We start from the raw sequence: 16821 nt of genomic DNA, 5'->3' as shown, positions 1-16821 counted from the left end.
GTGATTCCTTAGGGCATGATTGAAATCTAGCACATAAGCAAACACTAAACATAATTCCAGGTCTACTTGCGGTTAGATAAAGCAAAGAGCCAATCATGGATCTATATAATTTAACATCCACACATTTACCTCATTCATCTTTGTCAAGATTTGTTGATGAGCTCATTGGAGTGGCATGAGGTTTCCCATTTTCCAATCCAAATTTATTGAGCATATCTTTGACGTATTTTGCTTGATTGATAAAGATGTCATCTTTTCTTTGCTTGATTTGGAGTCCCAAGAAAAATGAGAGCTCCCCCATCATGCTCATTTCGAATTCACTCTACATTAGCTTAGAAAATTCTTGAAAAAAACATCATTAGTAGAAACAAATATTATATCGTCAACATAAATTTGAACTACTAATATATCTTTACCTTTATGCTTTAAAAACAATGTAGTGTCAACCTTCCCTTTTGAAAAAACTTTTTCAATTAAAAAGTTTGACAATCTTTCATACTAAGCTCTAGGAGCTTGTTTTAAACCATAAAATGCTTTTTTCAATTTAAAAACATGATCTGTAAATTTTGAATCTTCAAAACCATGAGATTGTTCAACATACACTTCTTCTTTTATAAAACCATTTAAAAATGTACTTTTAACATCCATTTGATATAATTTAAATTCATTGAAACATGCAAATGCTAATAACATTCTAATTGCTTCCATCCTAGCTACGGGAGCGTATGTTTCGTCATAGTCTATGCCCTCTTCTTGAGTATAGCCTTGAGCAACAAATCTAGCCTTGTTTCTCACTATATTACCACTTTCATCAAGCTTATTCCTAAATACTCATCTAGTACCTACAATAGATTTATTACTAGGTCTTTCAATTAATGTTCATACTTTACTTCTTTCAAATTGATTTAACTCTTCTTGTATAGCCATAATCCAATGTTAATCATTTAATGCTTCTTTAATATTCTTAGGCTCCATGCATGAGATAAATGCAACATAATTACATATATTTCTAAGAGAAGATCGAGTTGTTACCCCTTTGGATGGATCACCTATTATCTCACCATCATTGACATAGTTGTATTCTCTTGGGTAAGAGACTTCCCTTTCTTCGATGGTTGGATTCTCGAGAAAATCATGAGTTTCCTAATATTTCGTTTATTCCTTTGATGATGGTTCTCCAACGTCATGACTAACGTCATTTGTGTTTACAATACTTACATCATCATTCACACAAGAATCCTTCCTCGGAAGGGGATTATCATCGAAAACAACATGTATAGACTCTTCTACCACAAAAGTTCTTTTATTAAATACTCGATAAGCTTTAGAATTTAAGGAATAACCCATAAAAATTCCTTCATCACTTTTAGCATCAAATTTGCCAAGATTTTCTTTACCGTTGTTTAAAACAAAATATTTACATCCAAAAGGATGAAAATAGTTAATGTTAGGTTTTTTATTTTTGAAAAGTTCATATGGAGTTTTCTTCAAAATTGGCCTAATCATTACTCGATTAATAACATAACAAGCTGTATTTGTGGCTTCCGCCCAAAAATATATTTTGGCAAATTATTTTCACAAAGCATGCTTTTAACCATTTCTTCTAAAGTTCAATTTTTCCTCTCAACAACTTCATTTTGATGAGGGGTTCTCGGAGCTAAAAAATTATGGTTAATATCATTAGAATTATAAAAATCAGTAAATCTAAGATTTTTAAATTTAGTACCATGATCACTCCTAACACTAGTTATTGAGTAACCTTTTTCATTTTGGATTACTTTTGAAAACGTGATGAATTTTTCTAATGCTTCATCTTTAGTACTTAAAAATAGAACCCAAGTATATCTAAAATAGTCATCTACAAATACAAATCAATATTGTTTTCCAACCAACCTAATAGTTCTAATTGGCCCAAAAAGATCTATATGGATCAATTGTAATACTCTACTAGTTGATACATCATTAATGGACTTAAAGGAAGCTCTTTGATGTTTTCCTTTAGCACAAGCATCATAGATTTTATCTTTATCAAATTTTAGCTTTGGCAACCCTCTTACTAAATCTCCTTGAATTAGTCTTTGAAGAACACTCTTGCTTGTATATCATAATCTCCTATGCCATAACCAACTATCATGCTCATCCTTAGCAATTAGGCATAAATTAGTCATATTAATAGAATCTAAATGCACCATGTAAATGTTTCATATTCTATGACCAACAAGCATAATCTGATTAGATGCAATGTCAATGACTTTACAACCATTTATTTCAAATAAGACATTGTATCCTTTATCACAAAATTGACTATTACTCAATAGATTATGCTTTAACCCATTCACATATAAAACATTTTTAATTTGAATGGAAGAAGTATTATCTATTTTACATATACCTTCAATGTGACCTTTTGAATTAACACCAAAAGTCACATCTCCTCTATTTTTTGTCGTTAAGCTCTATGAACCGACTCTTGTCTCCGGTCATGTGTCTTGAGCATCCACTATCAAGGTACCATGAGTTTGAATTTGTTTACCATGTCTTGTAGAAATGCTCATTTTCCTACAAACATAGATTAATTTTTTTATTTTTGGTACTCAATTTCTTTTGGGCCCATATTCATTAGTCTCCAAAATTCTAGTCCCCTTAGGTATCCAATTATGTAGGATATCCTTATCTTTAGTAGTAATGAGTTCTTTAGGAACCCATATACTTCTAACGATTTTTCCATTAGAGGTTCTTCGGGGACCTCTATGATTGTAGTTTTTAAAACTTTTTTTAACAAAGTTGGATTTTGAACTTTCTCCATTTTCAAAACGTTTTGTTCCAAATTTATCAAAAGAAGTTTTAAGATCATTAATTTATTTTTGATTGATCATCGTTGACCTTTAAAACTAAATTATGCAAATCAGAAATTTTCTTTTCAAACTCATCTAGTTTGATTTGCAAATCCTTAATTTTACTTTCAAAATCATTGTTGGTCTTGGATATGAGATTATTTTCATTTTTCAATTTTGAAATATCAATTTTGTATTTTAAAAATAATTTTTCATAATTCGAAGCCAACCCAGTATATTCCTCTAAAAGCTCATCAAAAGAATAATCTTCGAAATTAAATGAGCTAGATGTTACCTAAGAGCTTTCCCCGATGGCCATCAAGCACAAGTTTGCTACTTCTTGTTCATCTTCATCGGAACCTTCGATTCAGTTTTGAAGCCTTCATTTTGTTTGAATTTTCTTCCTTGGTTGGGCTTTATCAATTTTCTAAACCGTTTGGAAAATAATGGCATTTCCTCGTCATCGTCATCTTCATCCGAATCACTCTCATTTTTTGTGGATTTGAGAGCAACTCCCACGTTTTTCTTTTTCTCCTTATCCTTCTTTGTCTCGTCAATCTTCTTGAGGTCTACCTCATCTTGAAGCATCATTTCATGAGTGAGGAGAGAACCAATTAACTCTTCGAGAGTTAAAGATTAAGTTTTTAGCCTCGATGATTGCCGTATTCTTTTATTGCCAAGATTTTGGAAGAGAATAAACTAACTTCCTCACAAACTTTTCGTTTGGAATGATCTCTCCATATGATTTGAGACCATTGGCAATCGTGGAAAATCTATCTGTCATAGCTTTAATATCTTAATCCGGTTTCATCTTGAAATTTTCATAACTATGAGTTAGAAGACTAATTTTAGATTCTTTTACCCCGGCTGTGCCTTCATGAGTGACTTGTAGTTTATCCCATATCTCCTTGGCAGTTGTACAAGATGAAACTCTCCCGTATTCATCCGGTCCATGAGCACAAAAAATAATATGGATAGCCTTTGAGTTGAACTGGAACATTCTTGTCACTGCTTCACTCCACAATCTTGAATGAGTGGAAGAAATGAAGTATCTGTCTTCTATGATATTTCATGCTCCCATATCACTTGCTTGAATGAAATACCTCATTCTATTCTTCCAGTAAGCATAATTAGCTCCATTAAAGAAAGGAGGCTTGTTGACAGGCATAGAATCAAGACCAGTCGAAGTTTGAAGTGAAGGACATTGATGACTTGAATATCGATATAACTCTTCCCGAATCGACTTAAGAGGCGATTAAACCTTAAAATGAGCGAGGCTCTAATACCAATTGTTGAGTTAATCAATCGAAGAAATAGCCAAGAGGAGGTGAATTGGCAATAAAAATTTTGGTGGAAGCTTTTGCAGAAAATTGAAAATATTTGCACAGCGATTTAGAGTGGTTCAATTTTCTCAACCAAAGTCTACGTCCATTACCTTAGCTATCCACACTAAGAATTTTCCAACAAATTCACTAATTTGTTCTTTCTTTTGAGGACAAAGAGTAACCTTACAACTTCCTCAAGAATTATACCCCAAATTCTTAAGAACACTCTCTCCCAAAGAGAAATACGCAAATTTGCAAACTTACAGAAAAACCTCACAAGGTAAGATGTTTGCACAATTCTAGAACAAAGAAAGAACACTAAAAAAATGAATACAATTGAGCACAATAAGTGTTCTTGAAAGCAAAATGAATATTGAATGAAAATTTGGCTTGAAATGCTCAAACTTGAGGTTTGATGCTTTCTCTTTGATTCTCTAGCTTCTCTTCTTAATTGTTGTTGATCAATGGCTCCTAAGCTTGTTTAAATACACATTGAATCACTTCTGAACATTGGGGATCATTGGTGAAGTCAATAGATTCATTATTGTATGAAAATAATTAAATAAAACAGTTGGGAGTGTGTGTACATCGATGCATAGCCAAGGTGCATCGGTACACTATGTGTAAAATTCAAATATTTCGACCGTTATAAGACTTAGTGCATCGGTACACTAAGGGTAGATCGGTACACTAATTACATTTGATGTTTCAAAGAGCCAGGAGTGCATCGATGCATGGTCTGTGCATCGGTACACAAAATGCATTCGATGTTTCAAAATATTCAAGAGTACATCGATGCATAACTTGTGCATCAGTACACAAAAAGCATTCGAAATGGGTGTGCATCGATGCATCATGTATTGCATCGGTACATTACTTTCTAAATTTGATTTTTGGCTCGATTAAGGTTCGAAATACTTTGTAAAAAATATTTCAAGTTTAAAACACAATTTTACACTTGAGTAAGGATTGAAATTGATCTTTGAAAAACTTAGAGTAATATTTTGATATTCGTGTAACATCCTCAATACCGGGTTAGTGACCAAAGTGTGAAATTTTAAAATTCAATGACCAAATTAGATAAATTGGAATGTGAAGGAATTAATTAAAAGATGTTGGTGTAGGATGAATTAATAAGTGAAGGAGAAGTAAAAGGGTAAAAGAGCCTTTGAGCAAATAAAATAATAAAATAATAATTGTGGGTATTATAATACCCATGTGGAATATGCTTTGAAGAGATAAATTTCCAGACTTATCTTCTTCATCTTCTTCTTCTCCCAAACGTGAAGCATCCAAACCTAAGGTAAGTTTGATTTCTTTTGGTTAATCCTTCAAATTAAAGTATGGGTTTGATTCATGAAGCTTTAGGAAAGATGATGGAGATGAAAAAGATCATAGAAACTCAAAGATTTGTAAGTTATGAAGGATTAAAGATAGGAAGTGGATTAGTGAAATTTTGAATAAGGATGTATAAATGGATTTAGAAGTTGAGTTTGACTTGTCATAGGTGTGAATAATAAGTTATAAGTGTTAGAAATAAGTTTGGATTACATGAAAATTTTGGTATAATTCTTAGTTTTAAGAATTTGAAGGAGATATGGGAAATTCTAAAGTGTTGGAATGATAAGAGTTAGTTAAAATGGTTGTAGGTGAGTTTAGTAGTATGAAAGGAGTTTTATATGAGGAAATTTAATGAAAAGTTATGGAATTTTAGGGTAAAACCAGTTTATTATTGACATGAGCATCGATGCATTATGGATGGGCATCGATGCACTAAGACAAAATTTGAATGTGCATCAATGCATTAAGGGGTGCATCAATGCATAGGAATTTTGAACCTAATTTGGGTACCGATGCACCCATAGTGCATCGGTACACTCCTAAAGGAAATTAGGAATATGAGTTTATTAAATTCGTTTAAGTTAATAACATTAAAGTATAAGGTTTAGGCTCCTGATAATCATATTGCAAATTATATTTATGTAGATATTGAGCCTAAACGAGTTCCGGAACAAGTGACAAGTAAGATCGATCGAGGAATATGCATTATGTGATACATGATTACATTTCATATTATGAAACATGATATGAGTTCATATCATATGCATTATGTGACATGAATATGCAGGAAAAATTATATGAGCTATGTGATAAAGGTATGGAAATGATATGTCTATGTGATAAAGGTATGGAAATAATATGTCTACGCGATATAAACTATGTGAACTGTGAAAGCCCATGTTATGTAGATGAGAACTATAGGTATAGTTGGCATGCCAAGAGTAGAGGGTTTACGCTGTCCTTCGGGACAAATTCTACGTGGTCCTTCGGGACATATATGTATTCTTTGGAACATGTATGAGGTATTTTGAGACACCTACTTGATCCTTGGTATATGTATATGATTCTTAAGGAATTTCTATGTAGTCCTTAGGGACATATTATATGGAACTACGGTGTAATTCTACGTGGCACTTCGGTGCAAATTTATATGAGCTGTGGTGACAGCATAGTGCACAACCTCACAGTACTCATATACCTCGGGTTCTCAGTATTGTATCATAGGCTATTGAACCATTGAACTTATTACATGAATTCATGATGGTTAATTTGATAGAATTATTGGTAAGATATATGTTATGCAGATTATATGGATTGCATAGCTGATTTCATTACATTTCATCTTATTATGTCATCATTATTACATTTCATTATTATTATAATTATGCCTCACTAAGTCTATGACTTAGCGTGTAAGTGTTTTACACGTAGGTACCGAAAAGCGGAGAGATCCATAATAAGCTCAGCAAAACAACACAACTCCACTTGAAGGTCAGATCAGAAGTAGATTAAATAGTATGTATTGTTATGGGTTAAATAGGTTGACATGTAAATAAAGTCGGTAAATTAAGTATTTATGCTCTGATCGAGTTTTGTAATGTTTTAAAGTTTTATGTAATATAAATGATAGAATGAGCGGTTAAATTTTTACGAGTTTTATGTACATTTTACGAAAGTCACTGTAGCAGTGCATCGATGCACAATTTAGCTTCGAAATTTTAGTGTATCGATGCCTGTAGCAATGCATCGATGCACTGCAGTACTGTTCACAGAACTGTTCATTACTGTTCATACCGTATTTTACTGTTTATAAATACATTTTTGCCATAAATTTTTATAATGAAGCATAATTCAATAATATATCATCGTATTTTCTTAAAATGAGTTCAAATATTTGGTTATTTTGGAAGAACATCGTTTTAAAAGGTCAATGTGATATCTCAAACTCGTATCTGGGTCGGGTATGGGTTGGGGTGTTACAATTCGAATAATTGAATCGAATATACTTAAAAATGATTGTGAAATTTTAAAATTCAATAACCCTTGATTTGTTATATCGAAACATCAAAAATATTTTCAACAAATGCAAAGAGAAAAATTATAAAAAGCATAAACAGCTCTCATTTTCTAATCGGAAAGTTAGGAAATGTGACCGACACTACCAACGTAAAAACCGAGCAACTGCTCAAGAAAACATGAATTTAGATTGTTTAAGATAAGCAATCAAGAAACAATACATTTGATTCTATTTTGATCACATCAATAAGGTGTAAGCTTGTGCCAATAAGAAATCAAATGTCATCCTATATTGGAACCATTTTTTAAGATACTGTAAGACTTCACAGTTGTCATCCAGGTACATTAAGGAATATAAAACTGGAATAAATTATTTAAAATAGAGTATTTTCTCCATATGCAACAATGTAAGTGTAGGTAGATTAATTAAACATCCACCTGAAGATCCCCTGGCACTTTGAAGAACTGCAAAGAGCTGTTTCCTTCCTTCCCTAGCGTAAGCAGCTTTATTCTTCAAGTTGTTGCCACCGATCATTTTCTGTAACAAAAAGTGCACATTATTCATCAGAAATTAACAAACAGTTTATATAGCAATGACATAGGTGAGTGCCCTTAACTGCGAAAAGCAAAGCTGCTAAGTTCAATTTTGGGTGAACTTCAAAAGCTCTGATTCTTGGTAGGGGATAAACTGCTTCCCCACCCTGACGAGAAAGAAGGCGTGGGATGTCCAATGATTCAATTGCTGAAAAGGAAACATCAAAAGACCAGCATATGTGATTTTCAATTAGGATACATATTATATATATATATATATATATATATATATATATATATATAAGTATATCCTCCTACTCCCTTCCTAGAAAGTCTGTCCGTACTTACAAGCAGGCTCAAAGAAATTTACTTGCGCAGGAAATTTATTTGGATTAGCTTTCAATCGTGTTTCCCAAAATTGTAGGGCTCCATCTTTGGAAAGAATGACAAGTAAACCCAACGGTGAAAGCCAAGCAACTGATGCGATAGGCTGAGAACCCACCTGAGTACTGCAGGGCAAAAACATAGTACCTCAGAAATGCTTGAATTTCTTCCTCTACCTTATCGTCACACATAACACAGACTTTAAAACTAGGAAAATTGGTGATGAAATAGCATATTAAATAAAAATGACAGAAAAAGGTGCTCACATTCCAATCATAATAGGTCTTTCTGTTGATACATCCCATGCAAGAAGCGTACAACGTCCATCACCAACAAAAATCCATTCCAGCATCGAGTGAAAAGCAAATGCACCAGCACCAAGGAGCTTAATGTTACCATCAGAAGGAAGCAAGACAAAAAATGCAATAGGATATAGTGCAGTAGTAATATAATAGATTAAAGAAAGGATTCCTTTTTTCCTCGACTTACGTTGTAGTGTATAAAGAACCGCATATGTATGAATGTTGTATGCCCGAATCAAACCTTCTGCATATGCTACATACTATTTTTTTCTCAGAAATAAAGATACAAGAACTAGAAAACAAACAACTGTTCAGTACATTCTTAATCATAATTTAGCAGCTATATAATGACTGATAAAACAGAAAATAAATCAGCTATTGGTATAACAGCTATCTGATTAGCTGGATATGTCACAACAAAAGATAGGGGTTAGTTATTCAGAATTTAAGATGATCTGGATAGAGAACCGTTTTTTTTTTTTACTGTTTGCAACATGATTTAATTTGATATTTTGAAAATTCAGTTACAGCCAAAAAGAAAAGATCCATTTCAACAATTATTTCATCAGCATTAATTGTAACAAGCATTCCACAGCTACCACCAAAATACTACTGCTTTACATATCTCATAAATATTGAATGGTCAAGTAGAAGCCAAAAACAATTTCAATTATCAAATTTCAGGTCTAGCCCCAGAAATCCCGGCCATTGAAACCTTCAATGACTTTTAACTCTACCAGAATCTAAAAGAACCATAAGCAACTAAATACACATACAACCCTGCCAGAAAGCAGCAGAAAATCCTAACAATGATATAAGAATAAACCAATCTGAGGCATCTGAAAATGTACCAGAACAGGTAGTCGAGGATGACAAGCAAGATTCACAATAGGTTTCTTCAAGTCTGTCTTTATTTTTGTAGGTGCTCTCCCGCCTTCAATGGTCCCAACAACTTCATGCATGAGAGTGCAAGAATTAGATAGAATTATAGGATGATGCCAGCACAAAAAGAATTTCTAAACTTACGAAATGGTAAGCAGCAAACCAACCTGTTACACTCATTCTCTTGTGAAAACCGAAAAAAACAATCGGTTGGAGAGGTGTCAAAGCAAGATGGACTTGTGCATCAGATGAAATATGCTCCGTTTTCTTTTCAGGTGAATACAAAACACAAGTTTGTTCAGCATCAAAGTCACAAGAACTATTGTACAATCCTACAACATTAAATTTCCAGGGAAAAAGAGAGGTTATGATTAGCATAGGATACCTTTATATAGAAAGAAATAGATGAAAAGAAAATAATAGTGATCCATTTACACAAAAACAGAAAGTGCTTAAAGACAACAGTATTCATACGTACAGAATAAAAATGTCAGAAAGGATGTACTTCTTTCTTAAAAATGCAATATAATTCAAGTAAACGAATTAACGGAAACGATGATGATGCTGAAAGACCATTTCGGGAGATTTGGACCCAAAACTGGGCTAATATCGGGCTTTTGTTTAACATTTTGGGTTAGTTATACGATTGATCATTTATCTTTAGATTTTGTCTACTTTTGGTTACTGATTTTAAAATACATAAGATATGGTCACTTACATTTTTATTTAAACAAGATTTGGTCACACTGAGCTAACTGCCATTAACAATATTTAAATATTTTGATATATTCACACATTTGGTCAATGTTAGTTACATATTCTTTTAATTTAGTCATACTTTTAATAAATTAAAATAAATTATATATTTAAAAATAAAAATAATTTTTTTAAAATTAAGTTAATAGTAAAATATATTTAATAAGTTAATATAAAAAATTATAAGTTAATATATATAAAATTATATTATATATAATTCGGGTCACGGGTACCCGATTCATAATTTTTTTACTTTTCTTTAAATTATATTATTTTTAAAAAAAGTTATATAAAAATTGATAAAATTTAAAATTTAAAAGTCTATAATATATATAAACCACACATAAATTTTAAAAATTTAAATTACATAATTGAAATAAAATTTATTAAAAATTTAAAATAAGGAAATATAATTAAATTTCAAATGTTTTGAAGTTAAAATAAATATTTTAAAAAATAATTTAGAATGTTAATGTGAAATAATTTAAAAAATTAAGAATTTATAACGTTATGGTGTCAAAATTTAAGAAATTAGGATTTTAGAATGTTAGGGTGAAATAATTTGAGGATTATGAATAAAATATTAATATAAAATAAAAATGAAAAAAAAATATATAATAAATAGGGTACCAGATAGGAGGGTATCCGATTAACCAACATTTTGTGACCTATGCTCGACCCAGAAACCCGGTAGGATACCCGACCCAGAAAATTGTGTATTTTTTATTATAAATACCTGATATTTTTTAATTGGGTCAGCGGGTCGATAGGTCAGCTCAATCGGGTCTAGTATTATTGAACAACCTAACTGGCATGACATGTGGCATCGTTTGATTGGAGGATTAAATTTATTTTAATTTATTAAAAGTATGACTAAATTGAGAGAATATGTATAACAGTGATCAAATGTGTGATTATATAAAAAAAATTAATTGTTGTTAACGACAGTTAACTCGGGGTGATCACATCATAATTAAATAAAAATGAAAGTGATCATATCTTAATTTAATAAAAATACAAGTGACCATATCTTATGTTTTTTGAAATTATTGACCAAAAGTGGACAAAACACAAAGATAAGTTACCATCCATATAGTTAACCCTAACATTTTCAATTCTTTGTATGGTTTATGGTCAATATATCTTTAAAAATAAAAGAAAATTCCTATATACACCTACTAATTTATTAGTTTTATTTTCAAACAAAGGGCAGAAGTAAGAAAAAAGGAAGTTTCTCTTTATCCAATTCCTTCCCCCAGTCATTATTGGCAAAGTAAGAATTGATTCTGAAGATTGATTGATTAACCGATTCAAAAATGGTTATTCATTTTGTTTGGAAGTTCAGATTCGTTGATAAAAATAAATGAGTTGTATCAGCCGTTGGCAATTTCAAATGTTGTTTTGTTTTTTCTTTGATCGAGAGATTTTATAGTCATCATTACGGTTGATATCAAACAAAATATGTGAAGAATTGATGTTAAGTCTGGTTAGGAAAATTTGAATTGAGAATTAGGGTAATCGAGTTGGAAAATTCTTTTTAAGACACCATGGTCGAGATACTCTCATCGAGTTAGATGTTAGTTGGGCCAAGAATGAGAGATTAAGAAATCGTGTAAAGGAACTCGAAAACTCTCTCCAAGGATATAAAGATTACATTGATACTTTATTGGAAACTTCGAAAGCTTCAACAATCATTATGGATGATTTAAGAAAGAGACGACAATAAAAATCAAGCGACCTCAATTATTAAAGAGATTTATTGTTATCTTTTGAGGTTTCGAATTCGATCACCGCGTATGACAGAGATATGCACGTTAATTGTCAAATAATTGATAGCATTTGAATACCTTGTATTCACCCATATTAATCGAAAGAAGAATAAGAAAGAAAGAGACGACACCATACATTGAGTATGTTAAGTCAACAAAAGAGGAGTAGGTGACACAATAATGCCACCAGAGAATGATAATAAGATAAACGAATCAATCATCTTGATCCCTATAACATACATTGAGTCGCTACCTTAGCTTGCAGGGAATCACCTCTTGGCACCTGTTTATTTGGAGCCTCTCGAATCACCCCATCCGAGTCAATTTAATGCCAAAGGGCATTGCAAATACCATATTAGAAATCATGGTCATTCAACATGAATTTTCATACTCTGCAACACAAAGTTAATAGTCTCATTAAGGTTGGTATGATAAGTTTTGAGGAAGGAAAACCTGAATTTCCTAAAGCCCAGCACTTATAACTCATTGTTAAAGTGGGTATGGAAAAAGATGTTTAAGGTGGGTCTCATAAGTCAAGGCTTAGAAGCTAATTAAGATGAAGAAAATAGAGTCTAGTGTGAGTTTCATGCTGAAGTGGAGCATGATATTTGACACTATGAAGAGCTCAAAGCTAAGAGACAGATAATGGAGGACTTCAAAGAAATTGAATTCTTTACGGAAACAAAAGATGTGTGTATGATTGAAGAGGGATCAGTCTATACCTGCTAAAATTCAAAGGAAGTGTTAATTGCTAGAAGAGAAACTTCAAGCCATAAAAGAAAATAGTTCAATCAAGAATTTAGAAGCAAAAGAACTCAATTTACTACCTAACTTGGTTATCTTGCTTGAATTTGGAGTTTCTAACTTCGGAAAATATGATGATAACATTTGTCCTCTGATCTATATGATAATTTTATATAAAAATATGAAATGTTATCTTAACGATGATAATTTGTTAATTTAATATTTCCATGATAGTATGGTTGCACCTACATGTTTATGGTCTAAGAAATCAATAATAAAGATGAACTCATGATTTAATGGAATATGATGGAATAAAGATGAACATTATGATTAACCGATTAAATATTCTTGTTCGTTTTATATTAGTTATTACCGTGCTTCCATTATTATTACTATATATTTAGCATCCGAAAAAACATCATATCGAAAAAATGTGGAGTGGTGGATCTAGTGTTGCAATCAATTATGAGGAAAACAAGAAAATAATGCAGATAGAAGTAAATAACGTTTTATTATCACGTTAATATTGTTTAATGTTGGTTTGATTTCATAATGTTTGCACGATGATTTTTAGGGATAATTTCCACTCTTTTTCTTAATGAGAAGAGTGGGGACACTGCACCTGTAAAAGGAGATTGGAAAGAGAGGTTTTAAATATATGAAGGTGGTTTTTGTCTGCTAGACTGCTACAGATATAATTTCAGATTCTCCAATTGATATTTCCAGTTTACGTCCATAAATTCACAACAATAGCAAAGCATGTTCAAAAAATACATCAATAGATTAAAGTTTCATTTTTAAAATAAATAAATGAAATACGTACACTGTTTTCCACCACACAGTGGCAGCAGACAATTCAACTCTCTCCATACATCTGTTTCACATTTTGGAACATTTTTGTGTGTGTGTGTGTTTAGTTCAAAAGATTATTTTGAAAAGACTTGTGGCCCTCAAACTTTTGGAAAAGAAATTTATGTGACCCTTGAATTTATTTTGCATTTAAAGTGGTCTTTATATTTAGAAAAACTTTAATTTGGTCCTTCAATCAATGAATTATGTTGTTGACTGTAGTGATACTGATGTGATGATTAACGAAGCCGATGTAGCTATCTACGATGTGTAAATGACAATATACAGTAGATGATGATGTGATATATGAGCTTAATTGATTCTTTTAGACAGTTAATTGATTCTTTTAGACAGTTCGAGGACTTAATTGGTTTTTTATAAAGTTTGAGGTCTTATTTATTTTTTAAGAAAAAATAAAAGTATTTAAGTTTAAAATATAATAATATTTTTAAAAGAATGTTGATACCCTTAAAAAATTTCACCCAATTTTTAAATTTGACACTCTAAAATAAAAAATATTAAAATGATAATGAAACGTGCTACATGATACCAAAAAAAAAATTGAGGGGAAATCTTCATAAGTTTAATATAAAAATATTAAAAAATAAAATTAATATATTTTTAAAAGAATATTAACACCCTCAAAAATAAATTGATACTCATTATTTACTTTTATCCATTTAAATAAATTTTCATACAATTTTTAAATTTTACACCCAAAATAAATTTTCTAACTCTATTACTACCATTTTGAAACATTTTTTTTGTATTTAGGTCAAAAGATTGAAAAGGTTTGTGACGCTCAAACGTTTGTAAAACAAAACTTGCGTCTTGAATTTATTTTGTGTTTTTTGGGTGGGAATATTGAAACTATTTCAAGAGTATTAAAACTTTGAGTCATAGTTACGAAACTCCCAGAAAGTTTCGAAATTGGACAGAACTTAATGTTTAAAAGTATCGATACTTATATAAAGTATCAAAATTTTTGCATGAGTATCGATACTCTTGGGTTAGTATCAATATTTTCAGTTTGTTTTGAGCAAAAATGTCAGTTTTTAAGAAGATTAGACTCGAGGTTCCCCAACATTTCATTATATCATCAAATAAGACTACAAGTGAGAATATTAATGATATTAATATTACACTTAGAAACAAGATCAATTAGGATGACATAAAAATAGCCTTGGATGATGCTTAAGAAACGATCAGGACATCTGAATTCTTTTAGAAAATGCTAGCATTATTGAAAGTATAGATTCAGTCTGTATATATCCTTAGATAGTGCGCGAGGCACTTAAAGCTAACTAGCTTGGGAGTAAGGTCCGACACTCAAGGAGTGTGCTAGTCGAGGGGGTTGACCGATGCAAAGATTCTGAGCAACCAGCCTCGGTAGACTAGAGGGGTGTGTGAGAGTAGAGAGGGCAATATACTAGTATACTCACTATTGCATTTATTAGTTAGCTTGAGCATGACATGAACACTTTTAGTATGACTTAGTTGTTAGTGTAGCACTGGGCTAGTTAGCTCAGCGTTTAGAATTTGTTTCCTTACGCAGGTTAGTCAAGGAGCAGTCCAATGACTTTTTGACAGCAGTGATCCAAACCCAGATAGTGCAAAGTACGTCTTGAGTTCATCTTTAGAGGGCATGTATAATTGTAAACTCCGATCTGTATATTTTTGTATGAGTCGTAACTGATTTTAAACTATGGTTTGTATGATTTAAATATTATTTTGGATGATCCTAATGTAAATATTTTATTTAAATTAATTGTAGTTGATTAATTTTAGCATGAGTGGTTACAAATGATCATTTTTAAAAACGAAAAAATTTAAAAGAAAATTTTGGTTAACCACTCCGATGGTTTTGTGCAACATTCTGATCGGTCGACTGTGTGTCGTACTGGTTTAGGGTGTTATAGTTTCACTTGTAAAATTCATTGATATGCAATATAAATATACCTTGCATTCGATGGAACAAAATCTCGAAGCCGTTCCACATCTTTGACACTTATTTACGGTGCTGGATTTGTTGATTTGATGATCTTTCCGTCTTGTTTGATTAATATAAATGGCTTTGGAGTCGTTGTTAATGTAGGGTTGGATACATGAAATATCCATAAGTTGTGTAAGTCGTTGGTCTTGATTACCACTTGACGTCAAACTTTATACACCTGCAAATAATATTAATAGGATACGATTACCTAAACTTTTGTTCAACAAAATAATTTGTGTTTCAATATGTACTATAATATAAAAGAATAGATTTGGAGAGTGGTTTCTATATTGAATCTCTGCTGTATTCGATATGGATTAATGTATTAATATATTAGATATGAACAGTTATAAAAAAATATTATAGTAAAAGAAAACCGTTAAGAATTTACTTGAAGAATTCGGTAAGCGATGTGCCTTGGATTTCAAGCATTCTTCATAAAGGAGGAATCCCATACAATCTAAGCGAAAGAAGGTGTATTTAGAGGCATGGGTTTCGCGTACAGAATCGAACTTGGCTTCCACCAATGCCATTAAGCAACTAGGTTTAAGCTTAATCTGTTCCTCCATTATTAACTTCTTTGTAATATTTCAAGATTTTATTGGACTAATCAGGAAGAGAAGTAAAATTTTATATTTGGGGATAACTGAATCTCTATAGTGAAGTCTCATTTATATATGCTTGTACTTTTCCTAACGAATATTTTCTTGTTTACATATATTGGAATAAGACATCTGAGTTTTGTTAGAATTTTTTTTGCAGAGACAAATATAAGATTTTATGTTAGAAATAAAAAAAGTTTCTGAAATAAATGAGAATTTAATTTTTGTTAAGGGAACGACGTCGTTTCCGGCCCATCCAGCATTCCCTAGTTTCCCATCTTTTATGGATGAGCTGGAGCATTTCATTATTCAGCAAGGTTGTTGTTTACTGTTTCTCACTATTTCCTTCCCTTTGTGAAGCTAAATATCTTTAGAAATTAAGTGGTGGTGGTATTAGTTGATAAACTAAAAGTTAACTGTTAATGCTGAATTTTATAAGTATTGGATTTATGGTAGACAATTGTTGGATAAAAGAGTAAAAGTAAAGCAT

The 16821-nt window shown here is 31.5% G+C and overlaps 1 pseudogene; it reads right to left on the bottom strand.

Moving 5' to 3' along the window:
* LOC120138994 overlaps positions 1-16298 on the bottom strand; it is a 32117-nt pseudogene extending 15819 nt beyond the window's left edge.
* Between the last annotated feature and the right edge of the window lie 523 nt (positions 16299-16821).

Source organism: Hibiscus syriacus, unplaced genomic scaffold (assembly GCF_006381635.1).
Source record: "Hibiscus syriacus cultivar Baekdansim isolate YM2019G1 unplaced genomic scaffold, ASM638163v2 tig00110718_pilon, whole genome shotgun sequence".
NCBI lineage: Eukaryota > Viridiplantae > Streptophyta > Magnoliopsida > Malvales > Malvaceae > Hibiscus > Hibiscus syriacus.
Note: the sequence above shows the minus strand (reverse complement) of the source record. Positions and strands in the feature narration are given on the sequence as shown.